Source organism: Scyliorhinus torazame, chromosome 29, assembly GCF_047496885.1.
Source record: "Scyliorhinus torazame isolate Kashiwa2021f chromosome 29, sScyTor2.1, whole genome shotgun sequence".
In the NCBI taxonomy this organism is placed as follows: domain Eukaryota; kingdom Metazoa; phylum Chordata; class Chondrichthyes; order Carcharhiniformes; family Scyliorhinidae; genus Scyliorhinus; species Scyliorhinus torazame.
This window is the reverse complement of record NC_092735.1, coordinates 6,116,068-6,140,356: the sequence shown is the minus strand read 5'-3', so window position 1 is coordinate 6,140,356 and position 24,289 is coordinate 6,116,068. Positions and strand designations below refer to the sequence as shown.

The following is a 24,289-nucleotide window of genomic DNA, read 5'->3' as shown; positions in this document are numbered from 1 at the left end:
CAGTGGTTAGCACTGCTGCCTACGTTGCTGAGGACCCGGGTTCAAATCCCGGCTCTGGGTCACTGTCCGTGTGGAGTTTGCACATTCTCCCTGTGTCTGCATGGGTTTCACCCCCACAACCCAAAGATGGGCAGGGTAGGTGGATTGGCCACGCTAAATTGCCCCTTAATTGGAAATAAATAAGTGAGTACTCTAAATTTATTTTTTTTAAAGAATGGTGTTTCTTTTCAATGACCTTTTTATTTATAAAAAAAAAAAAAATGTTTTTGTTATTGGGGGGCAAGGGACAAATAGGTCAGGACAGAAGTGTGATACACTTGCCATTTTTATTCTGTCCTTTTTATTGTGTTCCCATTGTTCACGTTACAGTGGAAGCTGCCTAATTAAATGTGGCAAATGAGAAGTTGTGTAAAACTAGTATTGAACCTTGGCTAGACCACTCTTGGAACACTGCACACTTCTGGCCTCCACAGTATAATTGTCCAGATTAAAGGTGCGAGAAAGATTCGCAAAGCTCCGCTTTTCTCTTCCACCTTGTTCACCTTCACTGTTTCCTGTTTTTCTTTTGTGTTTGATTGGGTAGCCAGCAAAACCCATTCTCACATCTATTTTTTGCCCCCTCTGCAACTGTCTCCAGCTCCGACTTAATGTGCACGGATTTCAGCTGAATTCCACCCTCGCAGACATGAAAATAAGAGCAGGAGGAGGCCATTCAGCCCTTCGAGCCTGCTCCGCCATGAATTATGATCATGGTTGATCATCCAACTCAATGGCCTAATCCCGCTGTCCCCCCATAGCCTTTGATCCACTTCACCCCAAGTGTTCTATCTAAACGCTTCTTGAAAACTTAATGTTTTGACCTCCACTACTTCCTGTGGTAGCGAATTCCACAGGCCGACCACTCTCTGGGAGAAGAAATTTCTCCTCTCAGTCTAACTGATCTACCCCTTTCCTCAGATTGTGATCCCTGGTTCTGGACACTCCCACCATCAGGGACATCTTCATTGCATCTAGCCTGTCCAGTCCTGTGAGAATTTTATAGGTTTCTATGAGATCCCCCCCCCTCATTCTTCTGAACTCCAGTGGATACAATCCTAACTGACTCAATCTCTCCTCATATGACAGTCCCGCCATCCCAGGAATCAGTCTAGCAAACCTTTGCTGCACTCCCTCTATAGCAGCAACATCCTTCCTCCGTTAAGGACACCAAAACTGTACATGGATAGATACGTAGACGATAGGAGCAGGAGGAGGCCTTTTGGCCCTTCGAGCCTGCTCCGCCATTCATCACGAACATGGCTGATCATCCAACTCAATAGCCTAAGCCTGCTTTCTCCCCATAGCCTTTGATCCCATTCTCCCCAAGTGCTATATCCAGCCGCCTCTTGAATATATTCAAAGTTTTAGCATCAACTACTTCCTGTGGTAATGAATTCCACAAACTCATCACTCTTTGGGTGAAGAAATGTCTCCTTATCTCTCTGAAATGGTTAACCCTGAATCCTGAGGCTGCGACCCCTGGTTCTGGACGCACCCATCATTGGTTAGAATTTTATAAGTCTCGATGAGATCCCCCCTCATTCTTCTGAACTCCAGCGAGAACAATCCCAACCTAGTCAATCTCTTCTCATCTGACAGTCCCACCATCCTGGAATCAGTCTGGTAAACCTTCGCTGCGCTCCCCTCGAGAGCAAGAACATCCTTCCTCAGAGACCAAAACTGTGCAGAATACTCCAAGTGTGGCCTCACCAAGGCCCTGTACAATTGCAGCAACACATCCCTGCTCCTGTACTCGAAACCTCTCGCAATGAAGGCCAACATACCATTAGCCTTCTTTACCGCCTGCTGCACCTGCATGCTTACCTTCAGCGACTGGTGCACAAGGACACCCAGGTCCCGCTGCACACTTCCTCTCCCAATGTACAACCATTAAGGTAGTAATCTGCCTTCCTGTTTTTGCTTCCAAAGTGAATAACCTCACACTTATCCAAATTATACTGCATCTGCCATTGATTTGCCCAACCGTCCAGGTCATGCTGTAGGATCTCTGCATCGCATCACAGTTCACCCTCCCACTCAACTTGGTATCATCTGCAAACTTTGAGATGTTACATTTTGTTTCCAAGTGTGGCCCTCACCAAGGCCCTGTCTAATTGCAACAAGACATCCCTCCTGTACTCTAATCCTCTCGATGAAGGCTAGCATACCATTTGACTTCTTTACTTCCTGCTGTGCCTGCATGCTTGCCTTCAACGACCGGTATAGGAGGACACCCAGGTCTCGTTGCACATTCCCCTCTCTGAATTTATGGCCATTCAGATGATACTCTGCCTTTCTGTATTTGCTACCAAAGTGGATAACCTCACATTTATCCAAATTAAACTGCATCTACCATTCATTTGCCCACTCACTCAGCTTGTTTCCGATCCATCCGTTGTTTCAGATATCTCCTAAGATTTTCAGTGTTCAAATAGTCGTTTGTTTAAGAAGGGCATCAGGGAACTACCTGTAGCCTGGGAACTACAGACATGTGAGTCTAACATTTCTGGTGGGTAAGGATGTATTCTGAGAGACAGGATCTACCGGCATTTAGAGAGACAAGAACTGATTAGGGACAGTCAGCGTGGCTTTGTGAGTGGACAATCTTATCTCACAAATTTTTTGAAGGGTAAAGAAGAAGGTAGATGAGGGCAGTGTAGTCAAAGTTGTCCACATAGACTTTAGCAAGGCCTTTGACAAGGTAGGTTGTTGCATAAGGGATCTCATGGGATCCAGGGCGAGGTAGCTAATTTGATACAAAATTAGCTTGACGACAAAGGGTGGTTGTGGAGGGCTGTTTTTGAAACTGGAGGCCTGTGACCAGCGGTGTGCCTCGGGGATCGGTGCTGGGTCCACTGTTACTTGTTATTTATATTAATGTTTTGGATGAGAATTTAGGAGGCATGGTTAGTAAGTTTACAGATGACACCAAGATTGGTGGCATAGAGGCAGCATGTGGTGCAATGGTTAGCACTGCTGCCTCACGGCGCCGAGGATCTGGATTCGATCCCGGTCCCGGGTCACTGTCCGTGTGGAGTTTGCACGTTCTCCCCGTGTCTCCACAACCCAAAGATGTGCAGGGTAGGTGGATTGGCCTCGCTAAATTGCACCTTAATTGAAAAAATACTAATAATTGTGTAGTCTAAATTTAATTTTTTAAAAAAAAGATTGGTGGCTTAGTGGATAGTGAATAAGGTGATCTAGAATTGAAACAAGATCTTGATCAATTGGGCCAGTGGGCTGATGAATGGCAGATGGAATTTAATTTGGATAAATGTGAGGTGATGCATTTTGGTAGATCAAATCAAGGCAGGACCTACTCAGTTAATGGTAGGGAGTTGGGGAGAGTTATCGAACAAACAGATCTAGGGGTACAGTTTCATAGCTCCTTGAAAGTGGGGTCATCAACGGCGCTGAGGACCCGGGTTCGATCCCGGCCCCGGGTCACTGTCCGTGTGGTGTTTGCACGTTCTCCCAGTGTCTGCGTGGGTTTCGCCCCCACAACCCAAAGATGTGCAGGGTAGGTGGATTGGCCACGCTAAATTGCCCCTTAATTGGAAAAAAATAATTGGGTACACTAAATTTATTAAAAAATGAAGAAAGTGGAGTCCCCGGTGGACAGGGTGAGTGCAATGACTCGAAGCTTCTGCAGCATCTCTCTTTTTCAGTGTTCCTCGATTCACTGCTCTGGCTGCTCTCAATACCATGCCCCGTGACATGTACGTGGTCCATCCACTCTCTTCAGCCGCACTGGCTCCATCTATCTAAAGCTGTCCTATCATTTCATCCTTCAACTCGCCTGAACCAAATCCATTTTTTTTTCTTTTCCTCCGTGTCTCTGGATTGTAAGCTTCAGCAACTCGGGCACACCAACGCCCCTCTTGATCCTTTTACCCCTTCACTTTCCTCTCACCCCATCCCTTCTGCCAACCTCCCCTTTCACCGTGTTTTCAAGATCCTCTCTGACACCAAACCCTCACTCTCCTCTTCAGCAAAGGTCTCCACTCCCTCCCCCACCTCTATGAACTTGGAACTTACCGTCGGGAGGACTCTGGCTTTTCAATCCCCTGCTGACCCATTGGCCAGGAGTTCCGAACCTCCCACTTCCCGTTCTTCAGCCTGAGATTTCACCTGGAGCCGACCCTGTGGAATACAAGAGCGAGGCTATTCTGCCCTCGAGCTTGTGCCGCCATTTAGCTAGATCGTGGCTGACCGACCTCCGTGTCCCCGTCTCCACTAACCTCAACGGTATCGAGATATCTATCAATCTCTGCCCCTTCCTTCTCCGAATGCTTTTATTTGGGACTGTCAGCGTGACTCCGCCATCTCCATTCCTCTGCTACTCTCACTCACATTGCAGCTCTTCATTCTCACATCTGCTACCTAATTTTGTCATTAAACCTTCTGACGAGGACAGTGTTGTTGTTTGTCAAACTGACATCTACCAGGCAGAGACCCGCACGCGCGCGCACACACCCTGGCCTCCTGTCCCCCACACATCGCTATTTTATCTCCTGCCCCAGACCCCCACACAACCCTCCCTTCTTCATGTGAGTGCAGGAATTGCCCTTTTACCTCCCCTCTTCCCACTGTCATGGAACCAAACACACCTTCCTTCCAGGTGGAACAATGATCTGTTTGTGCTTCTTTCAATTTGCCACACTGTTCGCCGCTCACAATGCAGCCTCCTGTACTTGGGAGAGACACAGATTGGGCGACCTTTATTCAGAGCACACGTGTGACCCTGAGCTCCCAGCCGTCCGCCCTCGCCTCGCTGCCCCCCGCTTCACTCGCACTCGGCATTAATCCGATTGGGTAGTAATCTGTTACCAATAGAGGTGGGTCTATGGCAGGAGTGGTGGTGGGGTTGGGGGGGGGGGGGGCAGCCATTCTGGACCTGCTGTCAGCTTTTAGCGGCCAGAGGCAACTGTAACTCACTCACTTGAAAAGCTGATTTAAGCCATGTGGTTATATTTAACGTGTTAAAGAGGAAAGACGGTGATATCACAATTCTCTTGTATTCCCTTCCCGCACGTTTTTCTTTGCTCAACCTTTAGCAGCTTTGCTCAAATGAAATGCTGTCAGTTTAAAAAAAATATATATATATAGCTTGTATCTGGAACCTGTGTCCTGTCGCTGCTATGTAGTTTGATTTTTAAATGCATCTGTTATGTAAACCTTCAACACTGAAAGCATTTTATTTCAGGGATTTAGCAGAACAGAATGACCATAGTTCTCTGCCTCTTTAGTTACTCCATGTTCAGAGTTTAAACCATGCTTAAAAGAGTGCTAATTTTCAAACTTCAAGATTAGCGATGAGAATGGGTTTGAAATATCTGGCTGTCGCTCCCGGATCCTGCTCGGTTTAGCTGCATCTCCACCAGGTAACTTGCTAAGCCCCGAGGGGGAGGGGGCGGTTCTGTTCAGCAGCAGCCTGTGACCCACCCCCTACCCAAAACCGAAATCCCACCCAAGGGGTCGGTATCAGGAAAGGCAGGACGTTGGGTGCATGCTCAGTCGATAGGCTGGTCTCTTCATGCCTGGATTAGGAAGTGGGGAATATATACTGGCCAGGCTGCCTGTACCCACTCCTCCCGGCCTGTTCAGCCCACTGCAAGTAAATTCTGCTGAATTTGGGGGGAGTGTCTGTTACGGCTTTGAGGCTGACGTTGAATAACCCAGAGACAGTTGTATAGGCTACTGCACCCTCAACACAAGGCGACAAGCTCGGGAGAAAGGGGTAAGGACGCTATCGATATCATGATTGTACTTTGGTGCATTATCAAGATTCACAGGTTTTTTTTCTGGATTTGACAATGTGGCTTAAACTGGACATGGCCCCTCGCAGAAGGAGCTGAGTTTTAAATGTCCTATTTTGGGCTCTTGTATCTGGGGGTGGGGGGATAGGAGTTGATTGGCTGACTTGCACTCCCTGCTGGTGGCGAACGGTATTGTGAGGCTGTGGCTCTCTCTCCCTCCCCCCCCCCTCCTGACCCAAGGAAGGTTTGACGGGTGGGGTCCCTGAGGGAGAGGGAAAATACTTTTAATATATCTAGGTCTTTGAAACTGAATCCGATCTGGTGACTGATGTGTGTGTTTTAAACCCTGCCATCTCTCAAACATTATCTGTATAAAATGTACATTCTAGCTGTTATTAAATGTGTAAAGTTTTAAAAAGTCTATTTTTGATTCTGTTTGTTCTTTGTAGAACAATAAATGATTTTAAAATCTCAATTTGTATTTCTTTGTATAGGTATTTATAAAATAATACATATTCACTGGGCTCTCTTTATTTGTCTATTGGATGTATCGCTGGTTAGGCCAGCTTTATTGCCCATCCCTAATTGCCCCTTCAGAAGGTGATGGTGAGCCGCCGCCTTGAACCGCTGCAGTCCCTGAGGTATAGGTACATCCTGTATGCTGTTAGGGAGGGAGTTGCAGGATTTTTTAAAAATATAAATTTAGAGTATTCAATTACTTTTCTTTTCCAATGAAGGGGCAATTTAGCGTGGCCAATCCACCTATCCAGCACATAAGAACTTAGGAGCAGGAGTAGGCCACCTGGCCCTTCGAGCCTGCGCCGCCATTCAATGAGATCATAGGAAATACAGCACAGAACAGGCCCTTCGGCCCACGATGTTGTGCCGAACCTTTGTCCTAGATTAATCATAGATTATCATTGAATTTACAGTGCAGAAGGAGGCCATTCGGCCCATTGAGTCTGCACCGGCTCTTGGAAAGAGCACCCTACCCAAAGTCAACACCTCCACCCAACACTAAGGGCAATTTTGTGGACTCGGCTCCACTTTCCGGCCCGAACACCATACCCTTAATCCTTTTATTCTTCAAAAAACTATCGATCTTTATCTTTGGGTTGTGGGGGTGAAACCCACGCAGACGCGGGGAGCATGTGCGAACTCCACACGGACAGTGACCCAGGGCCGGGATCCGAACCCGGGTCCTCGGCGCCGCAGTCCCAGTGCTAACCACTGCGCCGCATGCCCTCCCTGATTTGCAGGATTTTGACCCAATGACAGTGAAGGAACGGCCAAAATATTTCCAAGTCAGGATGGTGAGTGACTTGGAGGGGAACCTCCAGGTGGTGGGTTCCCGGGTATCTGCTGCTCGTCATCTCGAGGTGGTCGAGGCTGCCCTTTGTGAGGTTCTGTTAAAAGGAACTTTGCATTCATCAGGAGCTATTCTGGTGTCTGGGTGGTGTTCGTCCATCGAAGCAGCCGGTGGGTAAGACATCCCCTCGGTGATTGTATACCCGGACATGCTATGAAGACCGTTGCTCCCTCATTTCAGTTTGCTGCCTGCCTAGATTGGACTGTAAATTGGAAATATTCCTCCATGATCATCGCTAACGAAACGCGCAAGACCCACGTATACTGGGAGCTGCAACCCTCTTTCCAATCCTGAAAAGCAGACGCAAACAGTTAATGGAGATGTTTAGTACAAAGTCAGCCTTGTATAAGTGGCAAAGTGTCCCTGAGCTTGTAACTGGGCTAGCTTAATGGACAAGTTTGACATTTTCCTGATGCTTTTTACAATCCCCATCTCGTGTTAAGCATGCACAGTTCAACCAGGAAGCACCTGCTGTTTTTACTCCTTTTCCCCTGCTATTGACTTGTCCTGGATGATATAACACCGTTGGATTTACTGAAAACATTAACTGGTATCTATTGATGTTTTAAGGGTCCAAAAGAAATCTGGTTTCACCGTCTCAGCCTTTTTTTGTAAACTGGGCAATTGAGCCTAGCTACATACAAGTATGTTATGTTAAAAAAAAAAAAGTTGTTTGTCAATAGCATCAAGTAAGAGTTTATAATCTTTATTGTCACAAGTAGGCTTACATTAACACTGCAATGAAGTTACTTTGAAAAGCTTCTAGTCGCCACATTCCGGCACCTGTTTGGGTACACGGAGGGAGAATTCAGAACGTCCAATTCACCTAATCTGCACGTCTTTCGGGACTTGTGGGAGGAAACCTACGCAGACACTTGGGTTGGGGGGGGTCAGCGACACCCCACCCCCGATTACGATAGTTACGTGGAATGTGAGGGGTTTGTTGGAGGGTGGTTTTCAGTGTCACCGTGGGGGTAGTGCTCGTGAACTTGGAGCCAGGGCCCCTAGAAGGCATTTGGGGGGGGGGGGGTGGTGGTCAGACTAGCTGGGGCGGGCAGGTGGGGTCAGATGTTAGCCTTTCCCTCGCTGATTGCCTGGAGGCGGGTCCTGTTGGGTTGGAGGTCAGCTTCTCCATCCTGGGACACGGCTTGGCGGCAGGGAGGGAGGGGACGGGGGGGGGGGGGGGGGGGGTGGGGAGGACCTACTTTCTTTGGATTGGATTTGTTTATTGTCACGTGTACTGAGGTACAGTGAAAAGTATTTTTCTGCGAGCAGCTCAACAGATCATTAAGTACATGAAAAGAAATGGAAATAAAAGAAAATACATAATGGGTCAACACAAGGTACACAATGTAACTAGATAACACCAACATCAGGTGACGCATACAGGGGTGTAGTGTTAATGAGGTCAGTCTTGGGAGGGTGTCATGTGAGAGTACCCTTTAAGAACTGGGTGTTGAAGAAATGGAGCTGCTTATGTTACTGCAGTGATGTCAGAATGTGGGTGGAGTTGAGCTCTACTGCTTTTTTAGTTTCAGTTTGAGAAAAGCTTGGGTGTGTCTGTGAGCTGCACTGCTGTGATCTCTGCCATCCAAAGACTATGTATCATTTGGTGAATTCAGAAGAAGTATAAATGTTTTCAGTCTTGAACGTAAACCCTGATGTGCTCCTGTTTGGAGGTTTGTTAAGTCTTTTGGATGTTAAAAGGACCGCATACAGATTACTTAGTGTTGTATTCTTTGGGTAATGTACTTGATTTACTGGTTGCTAAGATGTTCACTGTTTGTTTTAGAAAGATTAACTTGAGTTCATAGAATAAACATTGTTTTGCTTTAAAAAATACTTTTCCATTTCTGCTGTCCCACACCTGTAGAGTGGGCCGTGTGCTCCCCGTACCACAATCTATTAAACGTTGTGGGTCAGGTGAACTCCATGATACACTTTGGGATTCTCTAAACCCTGGCCCATAACCGAGGGTGAAGTCTCCGCTGAAGGGGAGGAAGGAGGGGTTCCACAATTCATGGGGGCTGTTTATTATGCATTTCCCAGAATTTGCTGCCTTTGAGCATTGGGGGGGGGGGTTGGGGGTTGGCTTTGTCTTTGGTTACACTGTTTACGGATTGATTGTTTGTGTTTTTTTAATATAAATTTAGAGCACCCAATTTTTTTTTTTCCAATTAAGGGGCAATTTAGCATGACCAATCTGCCCACATAGAACATACAGTGCAGAACGAGGCCATTCGGCCCATTGAGTCTGCACCGTCCCACTGAAGCCCTCACTTCCACCCTATCCCCATAACCCAATAACCCCTCCTAACCTTTTTGGACACTAAGGGCAATTTAGCATGGCCAATCCACCTAACCTGCACATCTTTGAACTGTGGGAGGAAACCGGAGCACCCGGAGGAAACCCACGCGCACACGGCGAGAACGTGCAGACTCCGCACAGACAGTGACCCAAGCCGGGAATCGAACCTGGGACCCGGCGCTGTGATGCCACAGTGCTAACCACTTCTGCTACCCTGCGCATCTTTGGGTTGTGGGGGTGAAACCCACGCAGACACGGGGAGAATGTGCAAACTCCACACGGGCAGGGATTCGAACCCGGGCCCTCAGCACCGCAGTCCCAGTGCTAACCACTGCCACATGACGCCCCCTGTTAATTTGTATTTTTTAACCTGGAATGTACGGGTGGATGTTTTGGTCTGTATATTGAACAGGGTGTGGTTTGTGTGTTTGTGTTTTCTTTGCTCGTTTATTGATGATAAATGTTGAAAATGAGAAAGATTTAAACGTAATCAGTAATTTTCACAGTGCAAACCTAAATCATTGCAATCTCTGCAGTGCCATTCGGCCCATCAAATCTGCATCCACCGTCCGTCAGAGCACCTTACCTAGGCCCATTTCCCCACCCTATCCCCGTAACCCCGCGTGTTGATCATGGTCAAAGACTAGCAAGGTCAAGACTGGCTTCAAAGAGATGATGAGCTGCCTGCCGCCTTGCCAACGGAGTGCTTCGCTCGGCTATTTCCGAGGGAATTTAACAATCAACCACAATTGCTGTGGGGCTGGAGCCACCCGTAGGCCGGACCGGATAAGGTCGGCAGATTTCCTCCCCTAAAGGCGGACGATAGTGGTAATGGAACCCCGCAATGTGAAGCACGTCTCGGTAACGGTGACCATGAAACCATCATGGATTGTTGCCAAAACCCATCTGGTTTCACCAATGTCCCTTCAGGGGAGGAAATCTGCCGTCCTTACCCGGTCTGGCCTCCACGTGACTCCAGACGCACAGCAACGCGGTTGACTCCGAACTGAAATGGCCGAGCGAGACAAATGCTGGCCTCCTCAATTTTTTTAAAAAGAGAAATATAAACCAGATGACCTTTTGCAACAACTTGTAGCTTTTATAACCTGGATTTCATTAGTTGAACTTAAATTCCACTGAGGCACGCGAGAATGGTGTTCATCGCCTTTGCCTCCAACGACAAGATTCTTGTCAAAGGCACTGCATTTATAAACTGTGCAATGTTTTCCCATTACTGAACCCTGGATGTTCCAGTGCTTTGCAGCCACTGAGGAAATGTCATGGCAGCCATTTTGTGCACAGCAAGCTCCCACAAACAGCACAATGTGACAAGGATGTGACTATGTTGATTGAGGGATAAATATTGGATTGAATTTACACAATTTCCCGTACCAGCCTCCCCGAACAGGCGCCGGAATGTGGCGACTAGGGGCTTTTCACAGTAACTCCATTTGAAGCCTACTTGTGACAATAAGCGATTTTCCATTTTTCATTTAAAAAAAGAGGCGTTTCCCATTAAAGACCGACGAGATGGAGTTTTTTTAGTCTGGAATCCTCTTCCCCAGAAAGCAGGGGAGGCTGGGTCATTGAATATACTCAGCGCACGGAGTTGGACAGACTTTTGATCAACAGGGCTGTAGACGGGGAATGTGGGGGTCGAGACCCCAATGGGCTCGGCCGTGATTCTGTTGAACAGCAGAGCGGGGCCGAATGGCCTACTATTGCCACTCCAGCGGGGGAGCTTGTGTTGAACGAGGCTCGGGGAGGTCGATCGGTTCATCCCCATAGGTCTCGTGTGTGTGTGTCTCCAGCCATTGTGGTAATTAGCTGGGCCAGGCAGAGATCTCTGCGTGTGCCTGAGGAGAGGATCAATGCTGGCCACCCGCAGGCCACAGCCTCTGCCTCGCCCAGCACCCCCCAGAAGGAGCCAATGCTTGCAGAATGGGAGGGGATGAATTGGCTTGTGAGATGAACACTGGAACTCCACAGAATTGACTCCTCTGTGTTCTGTCTTGCATGGTGGTAGTCTTCCACCTGCTGGCAGATGCAGGAATTGCAGCTGAAGGCCAATCTACAGCCAAGCCTTTCTTTCCTCTCCGGACAGAAGGAGACCATTCAACCCATCGAGTGTGAACTGACCCTTCGAAAGAGCACCCTACCTGATGCCCACTACCCCGCCCTATCTCCGTAACCCCACCTGCACTGTAAATTCTAATTCTAACCTGCCCATCCCTGAACACTAAGGAGCAATTTAGCGTGGCCAATCCACCTAATCTTTGGACTGTGGGAGGAAACTGGAGCACCTGGAGGAAACCCACGCAGACCCGGGGAGAAGGTGCAGACTCCTCACACACAGCCACCCGAGGGTGTGCAGGTTCGGTGGGGTTACGGGGGTAGGGCGGGGGAGTGCGGTAAGATGCTCTTTCAGAGGATCGGTGCTGAATCGATGGGCCGAATGGCCTCCCACTGCACTGTAGGGATTCTCCCCCCTCTGCTGCTGCTGCTTTGAGGCAGATTGTTTGCAGCCTTGCTTCCTATTTGTCCCTGAGCTGAGCTTCTAACCCCATAACCCCTCCCTCATGGAGGCTGCTTCCAGCTCTGGAACATTGTCTATGTCCTCCCACTGGGGACTCAGGCTGAATGAGCTGCCATCAGCATCCTGAGGGTAGCTATTGAGCAGAAACTGAACTGGACCAACCACATAAACACTGTGGCTGCCAGGGCAGGTCGGAGGCTGGGAACTCGCCTCCTCACGGCCCCCACTTCCCCCAAAGCCTGTCCACCATCTACAAGGCACGAGTCAGGAGTGTGATGGAACACTCTCCACTTGCCTGGGTGAGCGCAGCTCCAACAACACTCAAGAAGCTCGACACCATCCAGGACAAAGCAGCCCCGCTGGATTGCTCCCCTTCCACAAACATTCACTCCCTCCACCACCGACGCACAGTGGCAGCCGTGTGTACCATCGACAAGATGCACTGCAGTAACTCACTAAGGTTCCTTACACAGCACCTTCCAAACCCACGACCGCTACCATCTAGAAGGACAAGAGCAGCAGATACCCGGGAACCCCACCACCTGGAGGTTCCCCTCCAAGTCACTCACCATCCCGACTTGGAAATATATCGGCCGTTCCTTCACTGTCACTGGGGCAACATCCTGGAACTCCCTCCCTAACAGCACTGTGGGTGTACCTACCCTTCCTTGACTGCAGCGGGTTCAAGAAGGCAGCTCACCACCACCTTCTCAAGGGCAATTAGGAGTGGGCACATCCCGTAAACAAATTCAAAAAATCCCTCCCGCCCTCCCTGTAACGCATGATCCATGTTCCCCCAACACTCTTCACCCCTCACTCCCATCCCCTCAGCAATTGTGTCGTCAATTCGGGGTCAATTTTTACCCGTCTCTGAAACATTTTGTGGCCTTACCTGCCTGCTCGGGGTGGCGTACAAGATTGCATGACAAAGGAGACGAGGTATCTCTGGGGCACTGGCCAACATTCACCCCTCTAGACGAAAGAAACAGATTATCGGGTCATTATCGCAGTTTGTGGGAGCACAAATAAGCAAATATTTCCGACATTGCAACATTTACATCATTGGCAGTGGAACATATGAAAGACGCTATCTAAATGCACGTCTGTGTTTAACAGGAGGTGAAAAATGAGGGTGGAAATGAAACCTCTGATATTTTTCTCTTGGGCTTGTTGCTGCACGGTTTAAATATTTGGGGAAATATACGGATGCAAATGTTTGTGGACGGGTCTGTTTTGCCAGCCATGCACGGGAGAGGCAGCTGGACACAAACGCTGAAGCTCACACTCGGCCAACGTGAAATTAATTTTCCAAGATTATTTCGGCTCAGGACAGGCCCTCGTGTGATGGGGGAGCCACTTCGTCAGCCTGCCACCGAAGGAATGTTGCTGCGTTCTCTCACAGAAGCAGGCCATTCCGCCCAAACTAGCCCGTGCTAGTTTATATTCCACACGTGTGTGTGTGTGTGTGTGTGTGTGTGTCCCGTCCCCTCCCTCTCACCCTCCCTGTTCATATGAATAAGGAGCAGAAGGTGGCCTTCGGTCCCTCTAGCTTGTTTCACAATTCAATGGCTCATCTTGTTGTGACCTTAATACCACTGCCTGCAACAGTAGTGGACTCGCCAACACTAAGGACATTCAAATGGTCATTGGATAGACATATGGACGATAAGGGAATAGTGTAGATGGGCTTTAGAGTGGTTTCACAGGTCGGCGCAACATCGAGGGCCGAAGGGCCTGTACTGCGCTGTAATGTTCTATGTTCTCCATTACTCCCTTCTCAGTCGAAAAGCTGTCTCACTCAACCACTTGTTGTTAAGAAGGCGTACGGTGTGTTAGCTTTTATTGGTAGAGGGATTGAGTTTCGGAGCCATGAGGTCATGTTGCAGCTGTACAAAACTCTGGTGCGGCCGCATTTGGAGTATTGCGTGCAATTCTGGTCGCCACATTATAGGAAGGATGTGGAAGCATTGGAAAGGGTGCAGAGGAGATTTACCAGAATGTTGCCTGGTATGGAGGGAAGATCTTATGAGGAAAGGCTGAGGGACTTGAGGCTGTTTTCGTTAGAGAGAAGGTTAAGAGGTGACTTAATTGAGGCATACAAGATGATCAGAGGATTGGATAGGGTGGACAGTGAGAGCCTTCTTCATCGGATGGTGATGTCTAGCACGAGGGGACATAGCTTTAAATTGAGGGGAGATAGATATAAGACAGATGTCAGAGGTAGGTTCTTTACTCAGAGAGTCGTAAGGGCATGGAATACCCTGCCTGCAACAGTAGTGGACTCGCCAACACTCAGGGTATTCAAATGGTCATTGGATAGACATATGGACGATAAGGGAATAGTGTCGATGGGCTTTAGAGTGGTTTCACAGGTCGGCGCAACATCGAGGGCCGAAGGGCCTGTACTGCGCTGGAATGTTCTATGTTCTCCATTACTCCCTTCTCAGTCGAAAAGCTGTCTCAACCGCGAATAAATTCACTCCTCCAATGTTCCTCTCTCCCTCGTATTCTCAACCCTTTTCCCTTGAAATTCATCTCACCAATCTTTACAGATGCACCATAGAAAGCATTCTTTCTGGTTGTATCACAGCTTGGTATGGAGCCTGCTCTGCCCAAGACCGCAGGAAACTACAAAAGGTGGTGAATGTAGCCCAGTCCATCACGCAAACCAGCCTCCCATCCATTGACTCCGTCTACAATTCCCGCTGCCTCCGAAAGGCAGCCAACATAATTAAGGACCCCACGCACCCCGGACATACTCTCTTCCACCTTCTTCCGTCAGGAAAAAGATACCAAAGTTTGAGGTCACATACCAACCGACTCAAGAACAGCTTCTTCCTGCTGCCATCAGACTTTTGAATGGACCTACCTCGTATTAAGTTGATCTTTTCTCTACACCTTGCTATAACTGTAACATTATATTCTGCAGTCTCTCCTTCCTTCCCTATGTACGGTATGCATTGTTTGTATAGCATGCAAGAAACAATACTTTTCACTGTATACCAATACATGTGACAATAATAAATCAAATCAAATCAAATATACTTTTCGACTCCTGTTTCAGCTCCGCACTCCGGGGGTAAGAGAAGTTTCTCCTGAATTCCTGATTGGAGCTAATGGTGACCACCCTATATTACTGGCCCTGTGGTTTGGTCTCTTGGTTGCTCAGTCACAGGGCGAGAGGGGCAGTGCCGGGTCTGAAGCCTAATCTCTGGCGAGCAACTCCACACAGAGGATAGGCGTTTACTATTGGCCTCTGCACCAGGCTAGAGAAGGCTGCTTGGGAACCCCCAACCCCTCTCCAAATAGGGCTGGGAAAAGGCAAGAGTGGGACTGGGTGTGAGGCCTCACCTAGTCGAATAGTCTGCCTGCGGACACGCGCTTGCACAACAGTTTCCCATACGAGGGGCTGGTGGAGCAGACCCCTGCCGGGATTGGATGCCTTTTGGAGGGGGGGGGGGGAATGAGGGTAGTGAAACCTTGGCTGGTTGACAGGTGGTTGATGTTTGCACCAATGTTCCAATACGATGGTCAGAATCTGACGTCTGGAAGTCTCGATTGGTAGAAAACCGGCACAGGACAGAGAAGGTTCATCCTGGAGCGGAGGGAGAGAAAGCGGCCTCCATGTTTGTTGGCCACTTGGACCTGGTATTGGTCCAGGTCCCCTCGGCCCATCGAGTCTGCACTAACAAAACTACACTAAATCTATCCACTTTGCACCATAGCCTGGAATGTTCGGACATTTCACATGCTCACCACAACTGTTAGTAGACTTAGCTGGATTGGCCATACTAAATTGCCCTTAGTGTCCAAAACAGGTTAGTTGGGCTTACTGGGTTACGGGGATAGAGCTGAAGTAGGGCGCTCTATCCAAGGGCCGGTGCAGACACGATGGGCTGAATGGGCTCCTTAGAACATAGAACGATATAGCGCAGTACAGGCCCTTCGGCCCACGATGTTGCACCGACATGTGCTCCTTCTGCACTGTAAATTCTGTTTCTATGAGCTTCGTCAGGGCCGAGGTGACAGACTGGGTAACTGGAATCCGCTAACCCTCTCTTGTGATTGACCAGGTTAATCTGATGTCTGAGGACCAGTAACCAGGCTAGACCTGGTCAGCATGGCTTATTAATCTGCTAGGATCGAGCGGCCGCTCGTTCTCGGGTAACTCTGCAAGGCAATAGCTTAACTAAGATGGAGGTTAGTGGGGCGACGATAGCGCGGTGGTAATGTTGCTGGATTAATAATCTGGAGGTACAGTTTAATCGTGGGTTCAAATCCAATGATGGTAGCCCGCTGTAAGCTAGTGATGTTGATCGTGGGACCATTTTCTTTTTTTTAAACAGTGCACTAACGTCCTTTAGGGAAGGAAATCTGCCGTCCTTACCTGGTCTGGCCTACATGTGACTCACTCGATGGGCTGAGTGGCCTAATTCTGCTCCTATGCCTTATGGTCTTATGTGATTGACTCTTGACTGCCCCCTTGTGGAATGATTGAGCACGTCTGTCAGTTCAAGGGCAATATGTTTGGGCAACGAATGATGCCCACCCACGACAGAATAAATAAAAATATGAAGGAAACATGGCAGGTAGTTTATGCACAGCAAGCTCCCACCATCAACACCATGCTAATGGCCCGGCAATCCATTTTCATCGCGGTGGAGTGATAAATATTGGCCAGGGCACCGGGGAGAGCTTCCATTGGTTTAATGTAGTGTACCCAGCTCCGAGCAGATGGGGCCTTTAGCATCCCATCTGGGAGGCAGCATCCCTCGGCAGTGCAGCACTCCCTCGAGTTTTCGCCTGGCTCTCGAGGGGGCGCTGAAACCCTCGCCTTCCGCCCATGAGGATTCAGTCACAGCTGAATCCTTGCCTCTCGGTGTAAATTCCCTGAGGGATTCCAAAAAAACCGCAGAATTGTTTTTGCAGAGCGGGTTACACCGCAGAAGGAGTGGTGGGAGCTTGCTGTGCAGAAACTACCTGCCACCTTCTCCCCGTAACCCGGCACATTCTTCCTAGTCCGACAATAACCCAGCTCCCCCTCAAGCACCTCGATGGAATCTGCCCCCACCACACTCTGGGACGGCGAATTCCTCATCGTAACCACTCGCTGGGAGAAAACATTCCTCCCCGTCTCGCCGCTGCTTTATTTTTGCTGATCACCTGAAAACGTTCACGAACCAATGGGAGCGGTTTCTCCGTCTCCGCTCTGTCCAGACCCGTCGTGGGTTTGTCCAGCTCAGTCGGATCTCCTCTCGGCCTTCTCCACCCCACGCAGAACCGGCCCGGCCTCTCCAATCTTAACCACGCCAACTCGTAAAATGGCGGAGTTGGAGAGCGGGACGAACAGCCTTCCTTTTTATATACTTGCATCTGTGCCAACCTGTGGAAACGGTGGAGGTTTCGAACCTCCGGGTTCGAATCCAACGACAGGACATTCTGGTCACACACTATGGGAAGGATGTGATTCCGCTGGACAGGGTGCAGAGGAGATTCACCAGGATGTTTCCTGGGCTGGAGCGTTTCAACTGTGAAGAGAGGCTGGGGTTGTTTTCCTTGGAGCAGAGAAGGCTAGGGGGGCGGACGACCGACCTGATTGAGGTATATAAAATGATGAGGGGCATCGATAGGAAAAACTTTCCCCCTTAGTAGAGGGATCAGTCTAAAGATGTGCAGGTTAGGCGGATTCGCCATGTTAAATTGCCCTTAGTGTCCAAAAAGGTTACTTGGGGTTACTGGGTTATGGAGATAGGGTGTTGCTGTGGACTTAATAAGGGTGCCATTTCCAAGGGCCGGTGCAGACTCGATGGGCCCAATGGTCTCCTTCTGCACTGTAAATTCTATGAATAACCAATGGGCATAGATTTAAGGTTAGGAGCAGGAGATTTAGAGGTGATATAAGAAGGCAATGGAATTTTGTCCTTCATTGCTAGAGGGATGGAGTTTAAGACTAGTGAGGTTATGCTGCAATTGTATAAGTTGTTAGTGAGGCCGCACCTGGAGTATTGTGTTCAGTTTTGGTCTCCTTACCTGAGAAAGGACGTACTGGCACTGGAGGGTGTGCAGAGGAGATTCACTAGGTTAATCCCAGAGCTGAAGGGGTTGGATTACGAGGAGAGGTTGAGTAGACTGGGACTGTACTTGGAATTTAGAAGGATGCGGGGGGGGGGGGATCTTATAGAAACATATTTTTAAAAATCTTCCTCCTTTTTAAAAACATTTAGGGTACCCAATTCATTTATTCCCAATTAAGGGGCAATTTAGCGTGGCCAATCCACCTACCCTGCACATCATTGGGTTGTGGGTTCGAAACCCACACAAACACAGGGAGAATGTGCAAACTCCACACGGACAGTGACCCGGGGCCGGGATCGAACCTGGGACCTCGGCGCCGTGAGGCAGCAGTGCTAACCACTGCGCCACCGTGCTGCCCCGGAAACATATAAAATTATGAAAGGAATAGACAGGATAGATACGGGCAGGTTGTTTCCACTGGCGGGTGAAAGCAGAACTAGGGGGCATAGCCTCAAAATAAGGGGAAGTAGATTTAGGACTGAGTTTAGGAGGAACTTCTTCACCCAAATGGTTGTGAATCTCTGGAATTCCTTGCCCAGTGAAGCAGTTGAGGCTCCTTCATTAAATGTTTTTAAGATAAAGATAGATAGTTTTTTGAAGAATAAAGGGATTAAGGGTTATGGTGTTCGGGCCGGAAAGTGGAGCTGAGTCCACAAAAGATCAGCCATGATCTCATTGAATGGCGGAGCAGGCTCGAGGGGCCAGATGGCCGACTCCTGCTCCTAGTTCTTATGTTCTTATTAAGGAAAACATTTTATCCCAGAGGGTGGTGGGAATCTGGAACTTGCTGCCTGAATGGGTGGTGGAGGCAGCCAACCCTCCTACCCTGCACATCTTTGGGTTGTGGGGGTGAGACCCACGCAGACACGGGGAGAATGCGCAAACTCCACACGGACAGTGACCCAGGGCCGGGATCGAACCTGGGACCTCGGCGTCGTGAGGCAGCAGTGCTAACCACTGCGCCACCGTGCCGCCCTAGAATAGATAGATACCTGATGACCGGCACAGACGCCGTGTGCTGTAAACTCATGACCCTTTGACTTGTTGGCCACAGAAGGAGTGTCCATAATATGGCCAATCAGGTTGAGAATCCTCCCCAACACGCCAATGACAGGCGGTAAGAGTTTCCTGGTCATTGGAGCCTCAGCCATCGCTACCCATAGCTCCGGGCCACAACAGGCATGGCAAAGGGCAGGTTGCCACAGCAACGTGGCCTCCTTGAGAGACTGTATCACACCGCCTCCAGCTTAACCAATATCTCACATAAGCCCAAGGTCACTTCAGAGCTGAGAGGTTGAGACCACCTCGAAAGATTGAACGGGCCGGGGTCCTTTCCTCTACAAGACAGCAGGCAAGGAGTTGACCCCCTAGATAGAGTCATTCAAATGATGAAAGGGCAGAGGTAAAGCTGATGCTTAGAAACGCGAGTGAGACCAGGACAAAGGAGCAATACCAATCAGCCGGTTACTAATACACCAACCGGGTATTCAGGACAACCCTCAGTACCCAGTGAGTGTTGAGAATGAGAACTCTGACACCACATGGAGTAGGCTGATAACAGTATCGGTATTCAAGCTGGACAAACACCTGAGGGAGAAAACTAATAGAAGGATCTATTTTTCTAGTCGGGCAGGGATTGGGCACAGGTAGCACTTTCAAAGGGTCGGTGCAGACTCGATGGGCCGAATGGGCTCTTTCTGCATTGTATGGACTGTATGATACCCCGGTCTGTTCGCCATCTCTCTATTCGTGACTACATTCTATTCACTGCTGGGATCTTCCCGATCTTCGCAAGATTTCTGACCCAGACACAAGACACTAATAAAGATTATTTTTAAGAATGGCCACTTTCTTTGGTTTAATGTTCACTCCAACTCTCCTATCTCTCATCCACCGTCCCTCTCACTCAGAGATTCCTTCATGCTGTCCCCCTCACTCTGTCCCTCCCCCTCGCTCTGTCCCTCCCCCTCGCTCTGTCCCTCCCCCTCACTGTCCCTCTCATTCACTACCCTCGCTCTGTCCCTCCTCCTCACTGTCCCTCTCATTCACTACCCTCACTCTGTCCCTCCCCCTCACTGTCCCTCTCATTCACTACCCTCGCTCTGTCCCTCCCCCTCACTGTCCCTCTCATTCACTGTCCCTGTCTGGACTGCTCTCTATCTGACGCCTGATTCTCCGGCCAATTGCGATCCCCGTTGCCGGCCTGATGGGCCGGAGCGTGCAGCTGAACCCTGTTAGTCACATGTCAACAATGAAGCGACACATGACAGAGGCGGAGTTTAAAACAAAATAAAACGATATTAATTGAATTACATTTTCTCAGACGGGATTGTTAATAAAAACTTAAACAAAAAGGAAACAAGGCATTTAATGAGCAGCAAAATGGGTTCCATCAGTGAGTCCTAGGAGGAGCTGTCCATGAATTCTTACTGAGATGCCTTCAACATCCTGGGGGTTATCATGGAACAGAAACGAAACTGGATCAGCCACATAAATACAGGTCAGAGGCTGGGAATTATCCAACGGGCAACTGACCTCCTGACCCCCCAAAGCCTGTCCACCATCTACAAGATGCACCGCAGCAACTCACCGAGGCTCCTTCGACAGCACCTTCCAAACCCACGTCCTCGACCATCGCGAAGGACAAGAGCAGCAGATACCTGGGAACCCCACCGCCTGGAGGTTCCCCTCCCACTCACTCACCGCCCCGACTGGGAAATATATCGGCCGTTCCTTCACTGTCGCTGAGGCAAAATCCCGGAACTCCCTCCCTGACAGCACAGTGGGTGTACCTACACCACACGGACTGCAGCGGTTCAAGGCAGCTCACCACCACCATCTCCTCAAGGGGCCATTAGGGATGGACAATAAACGCTTGTCCTAGCCAGTCACGCCCACATCCTGTGAAAGAATAAAAAATATTATGGCTCCCAGGCTGCAGGCAAAGGAACCAAGATCCAGTCTGACATTCCAAATGCGGATGAAAGAGACATTAATTAGGGTTCTCCCAGTGTCCCAGACAATATTTATCACTCCGCCAATATCATTAAGATACATTATCTGTTCATTGCTGTTTCTGAAACCTTGCTGTTTGCAAATTGGCTGCTGTGTTTCCAACAATATACCAGTGACTGTGCTCCCGGAAGCTCACCATTCCCTAGAGACCACTTATCAGGTGCCCAATGTTGTGTATGGTAGGAATGCAAACTCATAGATTATCATAGAATTTACAGTGCAGAAGGAGGCCATTCGGCCCATCGAGTCTGCACCGGCTCTTGGAAAGAGCACCCTACCCAAGTTCAACACCGCCACCCTATCCCCATAACCCAGTAACCCCACCCAACACTAAGGGCAATTTTGGACACTAAGGGGAATTAATCATGGCCAATCCACCTAACCTACACATCTTTGGACTGTGGGAGGAAACCGGAGCACCCGGAGGAAACCCACGCACACACGGGGAGAACGTGCAGACTCCGCACAGACAGTGACCCAAGCCGGAATCGAACCTGGGACCCTGGAGCTGTGAAGCAATTGTGCTATCCACAATGCTACCGTGCTGCCCAAACTCTTTTGTTGTTAATATTCATCACCGTCTGTCCCAGTGATTCGAGGAAGTGTCTTTTTTTTTTGAAAATCTTTTTATTGCCATTTTCCACGTTTATCAGCAGTTATATACATTTTTTCTTTTTTTTTCCCTATATATTTGGAGTACCCAATTCATTTTTTCCAATTAAGGGGTAATTTAGCGCGGCCAATCCACCCACCCTGCACATCTTTGGCTTGTGGGGGTGAGACCCACGCAGACACGGGGAGAATGTGCAAACTCCACACGGACAGTGACCCAGAGCCGGGATCGAACCTGGGACCTCGGCGCCGTGAGGCCGGAGCGCTAACTCACTGCGCCACCTGCTGCTCTGTTCTATACGTTTTCTGCCACGTTAGTTTATTGTATCCATCAGAAAAGTTTACCCTGTCCTTCCGTTAATTTACTTTCTGTACATTTTGCCGCCCTCTGGCTCGGCCTGTGATCCCTTCTCCGCTTCCTGCCCCCCCTTATCCCATCTTGTGTCGTCCCCCTTTTCATCATCCCCCCCCCCCCCTTGACTTCGGCTGCGTTTGCCTTGTGATCGGGGAGGGGGGGGGGGGGTGGGGGGGGAATTGCTCACCCCTCCCATGTTGTTCCTTTTTTGTGACTTTCCAGCCTTTCCCCTTTCTAAGGGACAATTTATCACGGCCAATCCCCCTAACCTGCACATCTTTGGACTGTGGGAGGAAACTGGAGCACCCGGATGAAACCCACCCTCACGGGGAGAACGTGCAGACTCCGCACAGACAGTGACCCAGCGGGGAATCGAACCTGGGACCTTGGAGCTGTGAAGCAGCAGTGCTATCCACAATGCTGCCGTGCTGCCACTCCAATTGGCCACTCCATTTCCACTGGGTCCGTGGGGCCCCCAATCTCCTCCATGTCAGCGTGGGTGTGAAGCACTGTGGGCGTGAACAGAGAGGCAGAATTACAGTCAGTGTGTGAAAACACAAGCATCAGAAAGTAATTCTAGAAGCTGGACGGCAAGGGCTGGACTGTCGCTGTTAGAAATTCCTGGCTTGGTTCCACTGGAGTGTCAGCTGACAGAGTTCTCTCTCACTGTGGGGCACGCTCACAGCCTCCGTGCACAATGATTGACCCACTTAACTCAACAGGCTCCCGCTTCCTGCTCTGCTGTTTGTCCTCAGAGTCTTTCTGCTGTTTGTGAGCATCAGGGACGAGAGAGGGAGGGAGGCCATTCAGCCTGTCTGTTCTACCATTCATGTTAGCTCACAGCGCATCTGTATCCGGTTCTTACTCACACTGGCCTGCGACCTTCAACGTCCTTGCCTAACAGACGTCTTTCAATGCTGTAATCTTCCACTGAGCCCCCCCCCTCCCCGCCAGCTCACGGTATTTTGGAGTCGGAGGACGGGGAGAGAGAGCTTACAGATTCATTGCAGCGTGTCTGCCTCAGTCCCTCATTTTCAGCTTCTTCCCTTTCCCCTTGGCTCTCATTGCAAGGCTGGGTGAAGTGTCAGTGTCTCCAGCATGGTAGCACAGTGGTTAGCACTGTTGATTCACAGCGCCAGGGTCCCAGGTTCGATTCCCCGTTGGGTCACTGTCTGTGTGGAGTCTGCACGTTCTCCCCGTGTGTGCGTGGGTTTCCTCCGGGTGCTCCGGTTTCCTCCCACAGTCCAAAGATTTATTTTGTTTTAAGTTTAGAGTGCTCAATTCATTTTTTCCAATTAAGGGGCAATTTAGCGTGGCCAATCCACCTACTCTGCACATCTTTAGGTTGTGGGGGCGAAACCCACGCAGACATGGGGAGAATGTGCAAACTCCACACGGACAGTGACCCAGGGCCGGGATCGAACCTGGGACCTCGGCGCCGTGAGGCCGCAGTGCTAACCCACTGAGCCACCGTGCTGCCCCCCACAGTCCAAAGATGTGCGGGTTAGGTGGATTGGCCGTGATATATTGCCCCTTGGTGTCCAAAAAGATGTGTAGGTTCGATTAAGGGGTTAATGGGATGGGGATGGGGAGTGAGTTTACTTGAAGTACTCTTTCACAGGGTCGGTGTAGACTCGATGGGCCGAATGGCCTCCTTCTGCACTGTAGGGATTCTTTGAGGTTGTGACGGTGCTTGGTTGCGATGCCGCCTTCTGTTCTCAAATGGCCTTTCTAACCTGCATCCAGGGGTTACGGCTCCCCTTCCATCGCAGGGCGCTAATATCCTGCCAGAGGCGATGATCACGGGTGAGTTGGCTGATTTCTCCCACTGCGTACCCTCCCTGGCAAGGGAGTGTCTTCTGAACAATTCAGGAGATAAACTGGGATTAATAATAAAAATAATAACCTTTATTATTGTCACAAGTAGGCTTACATTAACACCGCAATGAAAAACGGGGAAAGGGGATGGTAAAACTCTGCAGCTGACAGCAGAACATTCCGGAAAGGAAGAGCAGGTCTCTCAGCTGGGCCCCTCCATTAGCCCCTCCATTGGGCTGCCTGGGCCATTGTCTCCAGCGACTGGACTGAAGGATCAAAGAGGGAAGTGGGCGCCGCTGATGAGATCAGCATTTGTCGCCCATCCCGAATTGTCCTTGAAATGAGCGACTTGCTCGGACATTGCAGAGGGCAGCTAAGAGTCGACCGCATGAATCTGGAGTCA

General features: G+C 49.6%; 2 long non-coding RNA genes across 2 annotated transcripts; one reads left to right on the top strand and one right to left on the bottom strand.

The window, feature by feature from the left end:
• The first annotated feature begins 1,549 nt into the window (after positions 1-1,549).
• On the top strand, positions 1,550-6,273 carry LOC140403827 (uncharacterized). The gene is made up of 2 exons (XR_011938424.1): positions 1,550-1,753; positions 2,143-6,273. It is a non-coding gene; the product is annotated as an uncharacterized lncRNA (long non-coding RNA).
• Positions 6,274-7,171: 898 nt separating this feature from the next.
• LOC140403828 (uncharacterized) lies at positions 7,172-20,775 on the bottom strand. Its single transcript, XR_011938425.1, has 3 exons — positions 20,677-20,775; positions 12,904-12,983; positions 7,172-7,457 (listed from the first exon to the last, which is right to left on the bottom strand). It is a non-coding gene; the product is annotated as an uncharacterized lncRNA (long non-coding RNA).
• Positions 20,776-24,289: the final 3,514 nt, after the last annotated feature.